This window comes from Mirounga angustirostris, unplaced genomic scaffold, assembly GCF_029215605.1.
Source record: "Mirounga angustirostris isolate CCGP_5_RB_7025 unplaced genomic scaffold, mMirAng1.0.hap1 SCAF_15, whole genome shotgun sequence".
In the NCBI taxonomy this organism is placed as follows: Eukaryota; Metazoa; Chordata; class Mammalia; order Carnivora; family Phocidae; genus Mirounga; species Mirounga angustirostris.
Window position 1 is genome coordinate 10,483,598 of NW_026991723.1, and position 19,133 is coordinate 10,502,730.

General features: G+C 44.3%; 1 protein-coding gene across 9 annotated transcripts in view; it reads right to left on the reverse strand.

The window, feature by feature from the left end:
* KANK1 (KN motif and ankyrin repeat domains 1) overlaps positions 1-19,133 on the reverse strand; it is a 233,037-nt gene that overhangs the window by 156,802 nt on the left and 57,102 nt on the right. For all 9 annotated transcript variants that reach the window (XR_010407627.1, XR_010407628.1, XM_045882196.3 and 6 more), the window contains exon 2: positions 11,770-11,901. The gene's annotated coding sequence lies outside the window, so the exon portion shown is untranslated. The remainder of the gene's footprint in view (positions 1-11,769; positions 11,902-19,133) is intronic.

The following is a 19,133-nucleotide window of genomic DNA, read 5'->3' on the forward strand; positions in this document are numbered from 1 at the left end:
TCACACAAGACTGTTAATTGTTGCATTGTTTATTTAAAAAAAAAACCTAAAAACATGCCATATGCTCATTAAAAGAATACTCTTATAGTACATTGTACAACAGGGTACTCTATAGCATTTAAAAGGAATAATGAAAATCTAGAGGTACTGACCTAGAAAGATACTCATAATCTATACTTAAGTTAAAACGTAGACAAAGTAAGAGTCTACCGGAAGGAAGAAGGCTTATTTGCATGTATATGTATAGAAAATATATAAAAGGAGGTATATCAAACTTAACAGGAATATATGGAGGGAGGGACACCTGGGTGGCTCAGTCGGTTAAGCATCTGCCTTCGGCTCAGGCCTTGATCCCAGGGTCCTAGGATCAAGCCACGCATCAGGCTCCCTGCTCAGTGCGGAGTCTGCTTCTCCTTCTGCCTGCCACTCCCCCTGCTTGTGTGCTCTCTCTCTCTGACAAATAAATAAATAAAACCTTAAATACAAAACAAAACGGAGTATATGGAGGGATAGTGGGGTTCCTATGTCATTTTTTTAAGTAGGCTCCACACCTAGTGTGGAACCCAAAGTGGGGCTTGAACTCACAACCCTGAGAAGATCTACACTGAGATCAAGAGTCGGACATTTAACTGACTGAGCCACCTAGGCCCCTCATCTTAAGTCATTTTTATTTTTTTATTTTTTTTAAGATTTTATTTATTTATTTGACAGAGAGAGACGCAGCGAGAGAGAGAACACAAGCAGAGGGAGAGGGAGAAGCAGGCTTCCCGCTGAGGAGGAGTCATTTTTAAAATAACCAGTAGAGGGGTGCCTGGGTGGCTCAGTCATTAAGCGACTGCCTTCGGCTCAGGTCATGATCCCGGGGTCCTGGGATCGAGCCCTGCATCGGGCTCCCTGCTCTGCGGGAAGCCTGCTTCTCCCTCTCCCACTCCCCCTGCTTGTGTTCCCTCTCTCGCTGTGTGTCTCTCTCTCTGTCAAATAAATAAAATCTTAAAATAAAATAAAATAACCGGTACAGATTATTCTTTTAACTCTAATTTTTTTGAAATGAAAATAACATATAGGCAGTTGTGTTTCTCTACACCAGGAAGGAACAATCGGAAAAGGAAGTCAAGGAGATGGATTCATTTACAATTGCCTCCAAAGAACAAAATATCTAAGAATAAATTTAATGGAGGTAAAATACTTGTACACTGCAACTATAAAACAATGCTGAAATAAGTTCAGACAAATGTAAATACATGGCAAGACATCATACGTTCATGAACTGGAAGACTTAATACCATCAAGATAACAATACTGCCACCTATGGAATCAGTGCAGTTCCTATCAACAGCCTTTTTTTCTTCTTCCAGAAATAGAAAAGCTGATCCTTAAATTCATATGGAACTGCAAGGGGCTCTGAATATCCAAAGCATATTGAAAAAGAAGAACAAAGTTGGAAAATTCACAGTTCCCAATTTCAAAACTTACTACAAAGCTATAGTTATCAAAACAGAGTAAACTGGCACAAGGACAAACAGACTAATGAGGAAAAAACTAAGGGTCTAAACCCAAATCCTCACATATACGAGCAGCTGATTATTTTAAAGGGTGTGAAGACCATTCAATGGGGGAAGAGAGTCTCTTCAACAAATGGGACAACTAGATACACACATACAAGAGAATTAAGTTGAACCCTGACCTCATACCTCATAAAAAATTAAATCAAAATGGATTAATACACTAAACGTAAGAGAGAAAAACACAAAATTCTTGGAAGAAAACATAGGGATAAATCTTCCTGACTTTGGATGAGGCAGCAATTTTTAGACATCAAAAGCAAGAACAACAAAAGAGAAAAATAAATCACTTGGACTTCATCAAAATAAAAAACTTTTGTGTGTCAAAGCACATTACCAAGGTAGTGAAAAGACAAGAAAAAGAGAAAATATTTGCAAATCATATACCTGATAAGGGTCTAGTATCTAAAATATATAAAGAACTCTTACAACTCAACAACAAAAAGACAACCCAATTTATTTTTTTGTAAGATGACCCAATTTAAAAATGGGCAAACGATTTGAATTGACATTTCTCCAGAGAAGATACACAAATGGTCAATAAGCACATGAAAAGATGATCAATATCATTTGGAAAGACTGCCAGCAATGGTGGCGGGGGAGGGGGGATAACGAGAGCTAGGTTGGGAGTGGGGCGGGGTGTACAGCGGGCAAGAGAGAGAAGAGCCCAAGAGGCGTGTATGTACTCCTAGTTGCTTCCTCACCTAACAACGGTAAGTTGGGCTAACAACACCTTTAAGAATGCTTTTGCATTCTTAGGGACATTGGGGACATTAGGGACATGTAAATCAAAACCTCAATCAAGTACTATTTCATAGTCACATAGTCACAAGTCACAGGCGGTCACAAGGATGGCTACAATGAAGAAAAAAAGGAAAACATGTGTTGGCAAGGATGTGGAGAAATTGGAACTCTTTATGGGAATATAAATGTAAATGGTTCAATTTCTGTGGAAAACAGTGTGACAGTTCCTCAAAAAGTTAAGCAGAATTAGCATATGACACAGCAATTGCACTTCTAGATATATGCTTAAGAGAACTGAAAACAGGGATATTTATACATCCATGTTCATAGCAGCGTTATTCACAATAATCAAAAGGTGGGAAAAGGTGGAAAAACCCCAAATGTCCATCCACAGATAAATACATTCAAAAAACTATGCTAAGTGAAAGAAGCCAAACACAAAAGCCTGCATATTATATGACTGCATTTATATAGGACATATCCAGAATCAGTAAATTCAGAGAGAGAAAAAGCAGAGGCTGAGGGAGGAGGGAATAAGGAGTCACTGCTTAATGTGTACAGGGTTTCCTTTTGGGGTAGGAAAAATGTGTTGGAACTAGACAGAAGGGGCAACTTGCAACACTATGATGGGCTGAATGCCACTGAATTGTTCATTTTTAAATTATTCACTTTTATGCTATGCGAATTTCATGTCACTGAAGACAAATACAATTGAAAAAAAATAATACACGAGTAAGAGGAAAACATTAATTCCCCACCGAGTTACCTTCTGCTAGAATAGTAAGATCGTGGTCCCAGTGCAGATGGGTGCCTTCCGTATCCGGATACCTCCCTGGGCAGCAGTCTGGGTGGATAAAGGACTGCCACCAGGGAAAATGACACATCATCAAAATCAGCGACTGTTCATAAGCACTGGCCCCGGGGTAGCAAAATGATCCACTGCCTGGGAAACAGCCCAGAATAAGGGCTGAGAGGTCACACAGCCTTCTCTCTCCAAACTTCATCTACAGAGGTGGGCATCCAAAGGCGTCCCACACCCTTCTTTATAGGGGCAGAAACCGAACAACGGCCACTCCACGGCCCACACACACAGAACCCTGGCCAGGGACTTGGGAAAGGTTTACTGATCTGGGATAAAAGCTGTTTGTTACCATTTTATCAAGCTCTAGAAATGAATATCTCCCCTATGCCTTCAGCACAGATCCTCTTGGGGGGTAATCTATCAGGATGCACACCCTCAACAGCAACAGGGCAGCTATGTACTTGACTCTCTGGTTCTTGTTCTTTTTTTGTGGTGGTAAAGTTCCGGGGGTGGGGGGACAAGGGTGCTCCTGCGAAGGCATGAAGTCTCCCTGGCAGGGAGCTTTCATGGCAAGAGAAATTCACACCAGAACAAGCAATGTCCGTTTAGCCACTCATTTTCTGGGTCATATAAATTAACTCTTCGTTAAATTACTCCTTCTCTCAACAGGTACCAACAACTTCATTTTAATTTAAGCTGTCTGCTTTGGCCATTTCCATGGGGTTACCAGGAAGAAAGAGAACTTCAGATCAAAAGGCCGCTTTTCAAAACTCCTTAAAATCATAATGTTTCTCGGATAAGAAAGAATGACAACTTCAATTTCTGTATCTTCACTTGTTAATTCTCTTGATGAGAATAAATAGGTCATCGATACAAAGTGGCGAAATCAAAAGCGTTTCTTTTATGTTCGAGGAAGCTGGGATAAGAGGAACAGGGAACCTCAACTCTCTATATGTTTACGTTCAATTGTCCACATTTTTCCTCATTTTAAGTGTCACTATTACATATTCCTGATGGTATTTTAAAAACTCCAGACACTAACAGTTGAAACCCCATTCGATATTTTTAAATATTCAAAAATATATACACTTGTGGATCTGAGTTCAAGGAATAATTAAAAAAAGGCTCATGAATTCTCTACTTCATTTCGCTGGATCTCAAGACATTTTAAAAAATATAAAGCAGCTCAAGCTTATTAGCAATTCGAGATTTTACAGTGTTTCTGCTTCCCTTCAATCCTTGGCAGGGCTGGTTTCCATCACTTCCTCAAGAGTTCCTAAAATGAGAACTCTCCGTTAAGGTTTAGATTTAGAGACTTACAAAGTCAAAAAGAAATCATAACTCCTACACTTTTAATCATCCATCCTCCTGGTCGATGATTTACCCCCTACTTCCCACCAGGAAATGAAGAAAGTTTTGAGGAACGAGTTATTCCCAATGTAAATCTCCAGTCAGCCTCTGTCAATCATTTTAGCCTTTCCCCTGGGGTAGCCCTTCTCCACCTCCTGCCTGAAAACCACACTACTATTTAATTGCTTTGTGACTTCACCTTTTATTAAGAGGCAGAAAAAACATAAAGAGCTAAAACAAGGAGATAAGCCCATGGCCATAAATTGTCCCCTTAAGCAATGAAACCTGCCTCTCTGGCGCAATAAGGTGGGCACTGTGAAAACTCCCCGACAAGTGCCATTCTGCAGGAGTCCAGGGTCCCCATCACTTACAGAAACCCCTCCAGGTCTCTGGAGTGCGGTGCCATCGATCAGAACCTGGGGCGGTCAGCCACCCGCTTCCCATTGCCAGTGTGAAGGGCACAGCCTGCGACTCGCTGCGCTCTCCGCCCCGGTCCACCCCACAGTGTCTTCTATTATCACGGAGCGAAAGAAAAAAAAGACACAGAAGAGAATGAGTGGTGAAAAATTCTATCCCTTGACAGCACCCCAATCTGCGAGCCCCTCTCCCCAGAAATCAGCCTACGTGGTCTATAACCCAGGGAAAACACCTTCGCTGAAGGTGTACCCTCACGGACGGAGAAGAATGTCCCCTCTCCCATCCCGCTGGCTTGCCTTCTGAGTCCCCATTTCTTCCTTTGCAGTGGGACGGAAATCCTTATCAGATTACACCACATTCCTGAGTGTGCCCAAGCTGGCCCTGCCCTCTGGATGATTACATCCAGTGACTCACACAAGCCAAGCAGGGGTTTAAAGCCCTGGGAAAAGAGCACTTAGTAACTTCTCTCGCATGTTACCAGCTAGGGAAGAAAGACTTCAAGTGTTTTGAAAGCCTACTGATGTGTCTAAGAAAGTGGGTTTAGGACATTGTTCAGGAAAAGCATGCAAGTATTTGCAGGGGGCGGGGTGAGAGGGAGAGAGTAAGTGAATGTGTGTGCGTGTGTGCGTGCACGTATGTAAAGATCTAAGCATAAAAAAAAGCCTGGTAGGACATATAATAAACTTAGAGGGGTTATATGAAGGGGTGATCCAGAAGGTAGAATCCAAGAGTCAGGTTTTTTTCTGTATACATGTTTTCTGACAATGGGTAGGTCTCGTTTTTTCATTAATTTTAACGATGAAAGGTAAAATCTGGAAAAGAATGGTGACCAGTCTTTCCAAACCAAAAATCAGAACACATGGTCTACCGAGGCATATTCATCTCTCATCTAAATGCAAGAGGCAGTTCAGGAAAAGTAATTTAGTTAGTAGAATGTGGAAGTAATTTTCAGTGATTTCAGTAATTTTTTAAAAATGGGAGACAGAATATCTAAAACACGGCTGCCTGAAATATCCAGCCGGTTTAGTAGCATTTGATATTGAACAAATGCCACAAGCCCCTAAGTCAGTTAACATCATGTCTTACTTCAGGCCATGGGAAGTGACCCCAGGAGCATCTTTCTTGGTCCTCGGCCAGCATGCTCATGAGGAATTTGGCTCAAGTCAATGAAGTTTCTGCATTTACTTTTTGCAAAAGGACTACCCAAGGAGAGATGAACAAAGAAACAAGAAACAACATCAGAGTCCCTAAGGAATCTGGGTTGGAGCGCTCTCAAAAAAAAAAGAAAAAAATTGCAATTGGCTACTTCATGTGGGGAAAAATTAATTTGTATTTCAAACCATACTTCAAATTAAGTTTCACACAGATGAACTATTTAAAAATGCGAACTAAAACCATAAAACAACAACACAACGTAGGTGAATGTCTATGCAGTCTGTGGTTGGATGTGTTGATATTCACTCATTCTCTCTACAAATGTTGCAAAGCGCCAGAAACCTAGCTGTGGACAACACAGACTCAGCCCCTGTCCCCGGGGAGCCACAGACTAGCCAAGAAAACAGGGCAAAGTAAATCAACGCAAAATAATTGCATCCTGGTAAGTCTCAAAGCGATAAAAGGGGATTATGAGATGGAGAATGCCGGAGGGAAGGACCAAGGCTGCACAGGACAGCACTCTCTGAGAACCGGAAAATGACAGGGACAGTGATCCACTGACATGCACTTGTGTGCACGGGGTTGATTTCTTTGAAGACCTTTGCATAAATTCACCCATTCACGCCTCCCAACAGCTCTGAGATAAGTAAGGACTATTATGATGACGATTGTGATGTTCCAGTGGAGGAAGAGTTCGTGAAGGGGTCCAAGGGCACGGAGCTGGGGAATGGGGAAGCCAGGCGAACCCAAGCAGCCTGCTCTGGGGCTCTCTCTGGGAAACCACCTCTCTGAATGAGACAGAGTCAGCCGCAAGTGACATGTGTGAACACAAGCGTGAGTGCGTGCAGGTCTGTGTACGTGCGCGTGTGCTCACGAACAAAGGAATAGCACCTGCAGAGTCCTGGGGGCAGGAAAGAGGCTGGCACGTTCCATGGATGGAAAGGAGGCCAGGGGTGCTGGAACACCGTGATCCACAGGGAGAGTAACAGAGGTGAGGCTGGAGAGCAGGCCACAGTAAGGAGACTGCCTTGACAGCTCAGGCAGGGGTGTGCGGGGACGGGACAACACCTGAAAGAGGTCATTCTGCTATGCAAAGGGCCGACTGCAGGAGGAACACTTAAAGGCATTCCTGCTTCCTAGTTAGTCTATATGGGAACCACAGGCAAAAGAGTTCACTACCAAAAATTAAATATTTACTTCCTTTTAAAAACACCATACAGAATTCAAAGGCAAAGGACATAAAAACTTATACTATTTTAATAATAAAAGATATTTTATAGTAAAAACTCTCTTGCAAGTTACTAATAAAAAAAGCAAATGTCCCTCTGGAGATATGGGCAAAGGACAGGAACAGAGAATTCACAGGAGAAATATTAATGGTTTGTAAATATATGACAAAGGTTCACTTGTCCATAAAACTGGATTAAGGTTTTTTAATTCCACTTTAATATTAAGAAGAGTGTGGGAAAAATATCTCTTGCATACTGCCAGTGGAATTTGTAAACTGGTTCAGATTTTTCACATAATACATGTTAAAAACCTTTCCTGAATTTATATTAAAGATCATTAAGAGCAGCCTCAAGAACAGGAGGATATGCATTGCCATATATGTTGTATGGTGACAGATGGTCATGAGCACTGAGTAATGTATAAACTTGTCAAATCACTCGGTTGTATACCTGAGACAAATATAACACTGTATGTCAATTATGCTTCAATAATAAGAAAAATTATGCCTCCATGACCGTGACCACTGATATGGAGAGAAGTTTACAGTGTATCAGGAAAAGCAAGTTGAAGGGCGCCTGGGTGGCTCAGTCAGTTGAGCTTCGGACTCTTGATTTTGGCTCAGGCCATGATCTCAGGGTCATTGGATCGAGCCCCGCCTCAGCATCTGCACTCAGCGTGGAGTCTGCTTAGGATTCTCTCTCCCCCTCTGCCCCTTCCCCTGTTCTCTCTCTCTTTCTCTCTCAAATAAATAAATTTTAAAAAAAAGAAAAGTTTCATTTTTATATTTAAAAATCTTATTTAGGCATATACATACAGTAAAGCCTCTGGAAGAACATCAACAGTGGGTATTTAATCGTGGTAGGATTATGCGTGTTAAATACATCTTTTTTGTCTACGTATCTTTAATTTTTCTACAGTCTATATACATTGCTTATGAGAGTAAGCGAAGTAATCAAAGAAAGTATCTAGATCGTAACATAGAAAGGCTAAACTGTCTAGTAGACGGGGTCACAGACAGGAGACTCAGTGTAGGCTGAAGATGAATCAGGAAACGGTGTGGTAGAAAGGGACTTCTAGAAGCATCTATGAAATCTAAAACCTCATTTCACAGATTAAGAAATCATCTACCCTCTCCCTACTTCATGTACCCATTGCCTGACGATAAGCACAGCCCCCGACAAGGTTTCTAGAACCAAAAACTGAGAACCATTGCTTACTTACCCACTCATTAAAACACCCAGCACCACGCAACAAGAGTACATAAATATGGTCACTGCAGTACTCAACTTCTGAGTGACATTATCTGGGTCCTGCCTCTTGGCCCGCAAAGGTCTTTGGCAGCCCTCTGGATTCCCTGGTCCATTTCACACCTGGGCTATTCTGAATAGCTCCTCTTTCTCAAATCAAAAACTGCAAACCCACTGCTCTTAGTCTCAACCATACCTTCTTCCTTCTCCTTTCAGGAGTTATATTCAGGTCCTAAGTCTGGAGCCCCCTCAAATATTCCTTTCTAAATCAAAGCATCTGAGTCTACATCCTCCATCCCTTCCCTCCCTGCTCCCTCCTCCCTGCAAGGAGAAAGCCCCCTCCCTCCTCCTCTGCCTCCCCCGCCTCACTGAGTCCCTCGTCCTCCCCCCAACCCCAGGGGGCATCCCACTTGGCTCCTTCCTTTCCTAGCACATTCTAGAGCTGGGTATCGACACCTGTCCCTCCCTCAACTTTCCATTATGTCACGAAGCACCAAGAATGGGGGTTTATAGTCAGAAAGCCTGCGTACACACCCAGCCCTACCACTGACCATCTCCACGAGCTTAAGTGAGCAAGTCACTTAACTCCTCCTCTACAGAGCAAGGTCAATAGTGGCTGCCCCAGCTCCTCACAGCTCTGCCGTGAGGCTCCAGCGGAGTAATGCTGGGGAAAGTGCTCTGTGAGCTCATAAAGCACTTTCAGGTTCCACTTTTTCACACGCCCGTCATTACTATCTCCTCATTACCAGTGACCTGTCAGTATCCACTGAGGCAGGATGGCTACACGCCACCTTTAGGTTGCTTACAGTGTCAACACAAATGATACAATGATGTGAGCACTTTAGATATTACTGTGAATTACAAATTTGATAATCATCATATGTCACTGCAAACAAGTATAACCTTTTCTTTAATTGTAAGAGTACGGACCATTTTTTTAAGATTTTGTTTATTTGTCAGAGAGAGAGAGAGCACAAGCAGGGGGAGCGGCAGGCAGAGGGAGAAGCAGACTCCCCGCTGAGCAGGGAGCCCGATATGGGACTCGATCCCAGGACCCTGGGATCATGACCTGAGCCGAAGGCAGATGCTTAACCAACTGAGCCACCCAGGTGTCCGAGTATGGACATTTTTTCCTTAAAGATTATTTATTTTTAGAGAGAGAGAGCATGAGCAGGAGAGGTAGAGGGAGAGAGAATCTCAAACAGACCGCATGCTCATCACAGAGCCTGATGTGGACCTCCATCTCACAACACTGAGATCTCAACCTGAGCTGAAGTCAAGATTTGGACGCTTAACCAACTGCGCCACCCAGGCATCCCTGAGCATGGACTTCTGGAAGACAGTACTGGGCAACAATTAACTGAGCACATACCAAGAGTCAGGCACTGTTCTCAAATACCTTACATCAACTATCACCTAGCAGCATTGTAAGAGAGGTTTTAGTATTAATTCCATTTTATTGATGGGAAAACTGAGGCCGAGTAGTACAGCCGTGATTTGAATGCAGGCATCTAGCTCTAGAGCCCATGCTCTTCTTACCCACTGTCCCACAACTCCTTTGTGACAAAGGACTGAAGTGGAGAGAAAGAAACCAGGCAGGAGGCCACAGCTCTAGAGTATCAGAGGCAAGAATGTGGACCTGAACAAGGACACCTGGAATCTTTTAGCAAACAAACATATTCAAATTGCTAACTGCCAATGTTGCTGAGGGCTTAGGGTAACCAGGCACTTCCATATACCACTAGTTAGAATATAAACTGGTACCTGTTGAGAAGACCATCAGCAGAGTGAATCAAAAACAGGAATGGAACATTCCCGCATTCCCGCTGACTCAGCCAAGCCACTTAGAGCAGGATGTCCTGGGGAACTAATCATGGGTGTGCACAAAAGGAGACTGGGTAGGGAAGCCAGCACATCAGCATGGAAGTGAACAACACACACTTAAAATGATGCTAGAGAAAAAGAGGAATAAGTATCTGCTTTTTTTTTCTCAGATTTTATTTATTTGAGAGAAATAGAGAGAATGACAGAGATAGAAAGAGGGAGCATGGGGCGCCTGGGTGGCTCAGTCGTTAAGCGTCTGCCTTCAGCTCAGGTCATGATCCCAGGGTCTGGGGATCGAGCTCTGCATCGGGCTCCCTGCTCCGCGGGAAGCCTGCTTCTCCCTCTCCCACTCCCCCTGCTTGTGTTCCCTCTCTCACTGTTTCTCTCTGTCAAATAAATAAATAAAATCTTAAAAAAAAAAAAAGAAAGAGGGAGCACAAGCCGGGAGGAAAGAGAGAAGCAGGCTCCCTGTTGAGCAGGGAGCCCAAAGTGGGACTTGATCCCAGGGCGCCGGGATCATGACCTGAGCCGAAGGCAGACGCTTAACCAATTGAGCCACCCAGGCGCCCCGAGGGATCAGCATCTTCTTAAGGAAAAGAGGTATGCAAAAAAAAAAAAAAAAAAAAAAGCCCATTCATATGAGCTTTCTTATCTGACTGGTTCAAGTTTTGAGTGGGTTTACCAGCTATGTGAGCACGGGCAAGTCATTTAATTTCTCTGCACCTCAGTTTTCTTATGTTTAAATGGGGATAACAAAAACCCACTGTACCGGCTTGTGAGAATTTATAAATGAATATATGTCAAGTGCTTGGGATAGAGCCTGGCATAAAGCAAGCCTGTGATAAATGTTACTCAGTTTGCAAATCAGGCAAGTTAGCACACATAACACTCACACACAACACACACAGACACACATCATTACAAATATTTGTAATATAAATATTATAAGTAATGCATCAAAATTTTACCATGGATTATCTCTGGAACTGGAAGGACTAGACTTTTTTTTTTTTCTTTTAAATTCTCTGTATGTTCTAAATTCTCTTTACTTGAATAAAGCCAGCAATCTATTAATATTGAAGTATCTCCATTTTTTTCAAGTGGCCTTAATAATACTCCTTTCAATCTATTCAGTTTCTCTAATATAATCCACTCTATGCATATTGTGTTTATGGAAATAGGGTACTTTTACTGATTTAATCTGAGGAGTAATATATTTTCCGCTTTATTCTTCAGAGCCAAGCAGCTTGCTCATATTTTATCCTGTAAAAGTCTCTTCTGCCCTCTTACATATTTACAGAAGAAAAGCACTACAAAAGGCTTATGAGAGCATAAAAGCTCGGGGGAAAGAATGGATTAAGGTCTCCAAAAGGCAAAGGTAAAGGACACAAACATGACAACTTCAGGACAGCCATACGGGAAAAAAAGTATACCTTACCTCAATCAGGTCAGGCCACAAGATGACTGTGATCAGTGTTTTAGCTCCAGGGACAATCTCCCCTGTGTGGTCCGAAGATGAAGGCAATTCAACCATTCAGCAGGCTGTCCAGCCAGCCATGAGACAATCATTCTGAAAGAAAAAGAATCTTGGTGAGGGAAATGTGGGGGAGCAATACCCTTGCTGGGCCCAGGACCTGCAGGAGAGGGGAATCGATGACTAGAAACAGCTATGGAGTAGAGTTAAGTCATTTTCCGGGGGGGGTGGGGGGGGTGGGAGCGGAAGGGACAGCCCAGAGTGACAGATGGACTAGGAGATGATGCAAACAGGGGTGTCCTTTGCTCTCGGGACAAGCTTAGCTGCTGGCTCTTGGGGTATGTCCCAGTCCCTTCAAAGACAAGGGCTGGTTCCTCCCAGACTTTTCACCTTTCACTTCCACGCTGTTCACGTATTTGGTCAGTGTGTACGGAAGGCAGCTCACGAGTACCATCGATTTTTATATCTTGGTGTCCCTGTCATTTCAGAGTCAGACCACTCCATAAGAAGCACATGGCCTTTCTCAGAAAACTAGCTCCACCGAGGATTTTCTCTGTGCGTGGCAGTTCCCTGGGATTCAAACCTTGGGATGTTTTTCCAGCCATCCCTCACTGTGGGATCAGTCCAGCACCCCTTTCCCTTGGAACGCCCTACTGTTCCGTGTCTCTTTCTCGCTCTGGTCCACCACTACGCTGCCAGGTACCGTGGCACCCCCAGCTGCCCCCAGCAGCAGCCTCGAGCCTGGCCTCGCTCCGCAGACCACCACCCACCCAGGCTCTCTTGCGGAGTAGCTGCTCCCGTCCTCCTCCTACCTGTGTCACCCTCAACAATCCCCTCTCTCCTGGGTCTCAGTTTTCTGGACTGCGAAATGAAGAACAGAATAAAATGGTCTCCATCCTCATTGTGCTTCGAAGTCAGAGGTCCCTGCACTTCAATCCTGGCCCAGGTGCTCCTCACCTTTCCGTGGAGCTCAGTCTGTCACGTGTAAAATGGGAACAAGGGTATCTACCGCTAACGTTACTATAAAGGTAAGAACTACGACACCACGTGCCTGGCGTACAGCAGAGGCTCGAGAAATAGGACTGCTTCCCATCCCACCTTAGAGGATGCCTCCAAATCTAAACTTTGCTGGTCTTCGAATTTCCAAATCTAGCATTCTCTTACATCCGGGTCCATGGCGGTAATAATATTCTCTTCTGTCAAATATAAACTCCTCCGCTGACTCTCAGCTGCTTCCATAATCTAGCTCTACTTTATCTTATCTTCCTCCAACTTCCAACAAATACCGCCTGTCCTCGTCAGGCTAAGTCTTCCTATGTTCCAAAGAACATACACTTAGACCCATCACTCCCCACGCAGGATATGGCTTTTCTTATCCCTTCTGTCAAGGCTCAGCTGAGCCCGTGGCCCTTCCAAGGCCCACGTTCTAGGCAATTTAACCCTCATACAGTGTCCTAACAGCACTGTCCATTGTTTTGTGTTTATTAAGTTCAGTGGTCCAGCTGGAACAGGACAATTCTGATTAAGTTTTCCACTTTAGTGTGGACCACATTTCAGTGTTTACAAACCCAGTATTTTTTGGATCCGCTTTGCAAATGCTTTTTGAAATTTATACGCCTTTGTGCCTTGAGGTAATGAGATTTTTTCTTTTTATTAATGCACCATTTTCACTTGCCTGGAGAGGCTCATGCGGGAGGGAGCTTATTCCATCAGCAAAAAGCAAACCATACATAGACAATCCAGGGGCCTTCTCATGGAATCAGGAGATGAGTTCTAAGCACATCCAATGCCTGTAGATTTGGTGTCAAAGCACATGTGTTCTAATTTGAAGAGCCATCTTGTGATCAAACTCTCTGCCTCAACGGGGATGACCCGCAGTGGAGAAAGAGGACTGGCTGCCAGCCTTTTACCTCAAGAAAGATGATCGCTGTCGTTTCAAGACTAAATGAAGGTTCTAAGGGTGATGACTGAACACAGGTCAAGGGAGACAGAGGAAGAACCACCGAGGAAGGAGACACAGAGGAGTGGATACAGGTGCAGAATACCCATGCAGGTGGAGAGACACACTAACCCAGACAAACATGAGTTTGTCAAAGTAGCTGTGGATAGGGGACTCACAAGAGGTCACTGAACTTAGCAACAAGTAAGGTGGCCGCTGGTGACCCCTGAGGACAATTTGCAATCGAGCTGGTGAAGTACCCAGACTGAAGGGGACTGAGGAGAAACCAGGAGGGCACGTGGAGACAAGCAGAGACAAGCCACCGAGTTTGTGCTGGTCATTTTGTACCCTGAAGCTTGCCTGACTGAGACCAATAAAAGTACCTCCCCTCGCTTTTTCCCTCGCTCCTCACTTCACCAAATGCACAGAGCTCGGTCACCAAAAACAACGGACTGCAGACCCTTCCAACCTCTCCGTCCACCACCACCTGTGCATGCCTGGTTTGGGTTCTCTAAGAAACCTTCCAGAACTATTCAACAGCCATATGCTATCCACTCTCCGCATCTACCTACATTCTATTTCCCTGCTTCAGGAGAATGAAGGAGGAAAAAAAAAAAAGTCCAGATTCAGGTCAGATACCAGATGACTACCTCTGGGTGACATGTATAATATAAGCTAAACTGTCAAAAAGATAACTTCAAATATTTTTTTCTTCCTTCAAAATAGTGCTTTCTTGTAAGTTTAGAACAATCGGATAGGTACCTCCGAAACTAAGAATACACTCTATGTTCATTAACTGAATTAATTATGAAATGAACTGAGTTAATTGCATTTAAATTTTATTTTATTATTTTATTATTTTAAAGATTTTGTGTATTTATTTGACAGAGACACAGCGAGAGAGGGAACACAAGCAGGGGGAGTGGGAGAGGGAGAAGCAGGCTTCCCGCTGAACAGGGAGCCCGATACGGGGCTCGATCCCAGGACCCCAGGATCACGACCTGAGCCGAAGGCAGACGCTTAACGACTGAGCCACCCAGGCGCCCCTGGATTTAAATTTTAAAAAATTAAAAAAAGAAAACAGAAAAATCAGATTTGAATAGAGAAAAAAATGATAAGCATTATTAGCATTTTTAATTGTCTACTTTGGTATGTGCGCATGATACATTTTACAAACATAATACACGAGTGTGTCTCTAGGGACCTAAAGAGAGACTCGGTAACAGAATGATTGCGAGCTGTGTTTTCGGTATCATTTCTTAACAGTAACTCTGGTCTCTCTGCCCACAGTACCCCAGCTTACCAGCTTCTGCGCCGTGCCTTCTAGCGTTTGCCTTAGTAAATTCTCTTCCCCCTCCTCTGTCATGTGTCTTGACCACTGAAGAGCCATTCTGGTCACAAGATAAGTATTTCTGTTTCGGAACCAAGGCCACTCTCTCTCAGCCCCTACAAACTGAACCCCATGGCCATTTACTTTCCAACATTCCAAATACCCTTCAGGGTTCTTCAGCTGGTTATACGTTGGTGATGTCTATAGTAACAGTATACACGTGGGCCCACTCTTTGGCCGGGGGGGTAAGAAGCACGGCTGCATAAATATTTTATGTAGAGCCGGTGCTGAAATTCTAGACGAGGAAGCATTCACAGGTCCTCGGTCATCTGCTGGTTGCCCAAGGTGGCAGATTTTTATTAATGCTGCGAGCAAGCTTGGCCATCTGCTATAGGGTTGTCCTTGCTTTAGTCCTAAATATATACCCCCACACACACACACTCCCCAAATGTTTATTTTATTTTTTTGATGCAGTAGCCATGCTGTGGGCCAGGCAGCAAAGGATGGTGGCTGATCAGCAACACTGTCTGCAGTCACTGTTAGTCTAATGTGTGCAAAGTCCGAGGGCAGAAGTGCACGGTGTGTGTGAGCCAGGTGGGTGAGTTTCCCCATAGGAATATTAACAGAACGAAATCACCGAACGCCAGAGAAGGGAAAAGGAAAAGCTCTCCTGATGCTTTTATGAATTCACTGAGGATGTATGGAAAATGCTTAGGAATTGGAAGGCTACTCTTCAGGAATCAACAGGTTTCCAGACTGGCTTTGGAAACAGCCCAATGACAAATGCCTTCATGCACCTGGTTTGGAGCAGGTACAACCACCCACAAATCTGGAGCCATGATGAAGAGCAGGAGATGCCTCCAAGTGGTGAACTGACCACAGGGGACCCATGCTCATGACTGGTTGTTGGCCAGGCGTGGACAGTTCCACCTCCGGGGCGGGAGGCTTCTCGGGATCTCTGTCTCTCTCAACGTGCCGCGTTCCTGTGGTTAGAGGGTTCTGGCTTCCCTGCATCAGGGAGGCTGCGGCCGGCTTTCTTAAGAAGAACACAGCGTAAGAGGAGAGCAATCACCCTCAGACTAAGAGACTCTTGCACAAGAGCTGAGTGTGAAACCTGGAGCCACAGCGGGTCACACCTGCTCGTTGGCTGCACCCCCAGACACACAGGGGCCCCAAGAGAATGGCAGGATGTGGAGCTTGGACTCCTCCTGTGACAAAGTGTCCCCCCACCCCCCAGCCTCAATTCTGACCCAAGAGCAGCAGGGATCAGTGTGAAGAGATGACCCAAGGGGCCTTCTGACTTCATGACAAATAGCAGAAGCCTGGAACTCTGGCCCAATCTTGGGAGGGCGATACGGAAAAGAGCCGCAAGCTCAACCTTTCTGCTACCACCAGATACGCTGATTCAGAGAAATACAGTATTTTTTCACCCCTGAGTTTGTGTACCAAGATTCATTCCCAATTTGAATTAACAACTGAGTGAGCAAATGAACTCCTGAAGCCAAAAGGATTAGTATCTGGTAACCTATATTAGTATCTGGTAACCTATTTCTGAGAGTATTAGTTCAAACTCGTCGATTTCCATCAGGAGATCAGAATGTTATTCAGAGTAAAGGATGTCTCTAGAGCAGAGATTCAGGAGGCTTTTCCACCATGCAGGCATTCACCGTGAACTTCAGCCTTGCTCGTCACCAGGGCTGTTTAAAGGGTCCGCACTGACAGAGACATCACCTGCTCGCGGCCACGAGGCCTCGTGGGGTGGAGTCACTTTGGAAAATTCACTGTCATCCATGACCCTGATTCCCCAGTCTGGCCCAAGCTTTTTCAGGTCCAACATCCAGATTTTCTTGGAGCCAAAGATGATTCCTCCCGCAGAGTGCGAGGTTAATGAATAAACCCACAGCAACATGTTCATGGTATGCGTGGGGGGAACACTTTTGTCCTCTCCACATCAACTACTCCCTTCTTTGGAATTTTCTGACCCAGCCAGAGGGTCAGAGGTGACCCTCCCTTACTGCCTCCCAGCACGCACACCTCTCACCCAGCCGTGGCCTCACGGGGCCCATAAAGACATCAGACCCAGGCGAAGAGAGATGCTTCTCTCACAGGACTTCAAAGCAGCAGCTTGGGGTGCCAGAAGCAGGTGCCCCGTGAAAGACAGAGCTGGTCTGTGGAAAGGGGGGGTGAAACAGGGCAGTCAGGACAACACACAGCGTCCTCTAACTTCCTCATGCTTTCTGGGTTTGATCCTAGGTTTTCTCTGAGGATCCTGGATTCTTTGGGGGTACTTCAGTATCCTGAGAAAGCCCTCCTGAAGTTGGTTTTGATCCTCACAGCCAAAGAGACCCAAGTGAATACCATCCTTTCCCCATTACCATGTTCTCAAGTTAGTAACTGGGTGTGCTGGGTGAGCACTGGACCAGACCCGAGAAAGTAAAGCCAGGCTGGGGGTAGGAGGTGGAGTGGGACAGGGGGTGCCTGGTGTAGTCCATGCTCTGGAACTGGGAACACCTCCCAGTCTAGGTGTCTCGTTTCCCCATTTCAGTGTGCCTGTCCTGCCAAATTGGGCCTCACTGAATCCTGTTTTTCTAGGCTTGCATGTGAATATCCTGCTTTAGCTGACATTTTATATATATATATATATATAGTCCATTCATCCTGTTTCCAGATGCAGACATTCTATTAAGTCAGGATATAAAGGTAAAACCCCGAGAGGGATGTTTGTGCTCTGCGCAGTGCCCCCCCGCCCCCGTATAGGCTTGTCATCTTAAAGATGGAATTGTTAGCAGAGCTTGAGCCTACATTACAAAGACAAGTTAAACATTATACAGAGGTGGGAGAAAACAGTTATCTAGAGTAACGTCAGTTTGGGTTTTTATTTTTTGGCAGAAAACTGGTAGGGTCTAGAATAACTTCTCCCATAAACATCCACATACAATTTCTTGATATGGTAAAGAATACTCCAACTTGGTCATGGGTATTTTCTCTTCAATTGTCATACTTGATTTTTCCTTAAAAACTTGCAATGATCTTGTAACAAGAAAAAGCTAGCCGTTTGTCTATGCATTTTTTTAAAAAAAATCAATGGTCACATATATTCTTAAACTGTGATACTGCCCCAGAAGAAAAAAAAAATTTATATAGAGGGCTCAAGAAAAAAAAGTTTTTCTCTTTTAGGATTAATCAGAAGCGAAATAGTTAACTAACCATGTAAACTATACTATTAATAAACACAACATTTTTACCCTGCATAGCTTAGCAAAGGCCAAAAAAAAAAAAAAAAGTTACACTTGAGAAATTGTGCAGGGAATAAGGGGCATTCAGTCATCCAAAGTATACTTCCTTACTTAGTATCTAGATTTTATATAAAGGAGGAAGAACATTTCCAACTTAAAGCAAAGAGAACAAAAGATGAATGAATGCTCGTGTGTGTGTGTGTGTGTGCATGTGTGTGTGAGACAGAGAGAGAGAGACCAGATCAGAAAGTGCTTTCTCTCCAATAGGTATACCACTTGGCTCAATTGTACCCTTTAAACCATAAGCCCCAGGATGGAAAGTTCCATACCCTCCAGTGTTTCTACCCTCTTTCAGCTCCCTGTGGAGCAAGAGACCACAACTGGGGGCGAGCCGGGGGTGAGGTGGCAGGAGGCCACTTGCTGGACCCTGAGTCCTCGAGGAAGGGTGTGCAAGCAGATAACAATCAGCTAACAGTGCCCTGTCAGGTGCTCCGGAGGATGCCACAGAGCCCCAGTACGCTCTTATCTCCAAAGTCTAAATGCCAAACATCTTTACTTTCCCAGAAAATTATAACAAAAGGTATCATTAAAAACAAAAAACAAAAAACAACAACAACAAAACGAAACAGGAGTGCCTGGGGGCTCAGTCGGTTAGGTGGCCGACTCCCGATTTCGGCTCAGGTCCTGATCTCAGGGTCCTGGGATCGAGCCCCACATCGGGCTCCGAGTTCAGTGGTGAGACAGCTTCAGGATTCTCCGTCTCCCTCTGCATCACCCCTACTCTCTCTCTTTCTCAAATAAATAAATCTTTAAAAACAACAAA